Source organism: Elephantulus edwardii, unplaced genomic scaffold (genome assembly GCF_000299155.1).
Source record: "Elephantulus edwardii isolate Elephantulus edwardi_28Jun2011 unplaced genomic scaffold, EleEdw1.0 scaffold00063, whole genome shotgun sequence".
Lineage (NCBI taxonomy): Eukaryota > Metazoa > Chordata > Mammalia > Macroscelidea > Macroscelididae > Elephantulus > Elephantulus edwardii.
Genome location: NW_006399813.1, coordinates 16,545,214 through 16,545,815, shown reverse-complemented (window position 1 = coordinate 16,545,815; position 602 = coordinate 16,545,214).

Sequence of the window (602 nt, the reverse complement as noted above, 5' to 3'; positions counted from 1 at the left end):
CACTGTGCTTCATATAAAGAGCCCTGGTGGCATAATATGTTAAGTATTGGACTGGTAACTAAAATGCTGGCAGTTCCAATCTAACAGTCTCTTCTCCAGAGAAGGATAGGCAGTCTCCTCTTATAGCCTCAGGGGAGACTTCCCAGGAGTGAGAATCAACTCATTGGCCAAGGCCTTTTGTTTGTTGGTTGGTTTGGTTTGGTTTAAACAGCTTTAAGACGTAACTCTGACCATCTCCTTTTTATAGATGAGCAAACTGAGATCTAGAGACAGTAAATAACTTGTCATAAATTAAATAGCTGATGAATAGCAAAGAAAGAGTCAAGTGCAGTCAGTCTGGCTTTCAAGTCGGGGTACCTAACGTAATGTTTCTCACTAAGTGCTCACAGAAAAGCGTAATAAACTAAGAAGCCAAAGCACAAGAAAGAATTCAAGATACTAAAGAGCTGAACAGAAGATTCCAAAAGGCTGCTTGGAATGACAAAGCAAAATACTACAATGAAATTTGCGAGGAGCTAGAGTCAGAAAATCAAAAGGGCCGGACTCGCTCAGCATTTCTTAAGCTCAAGGAACTGAAGAACAGATTCAAACCTAGAGTTGCT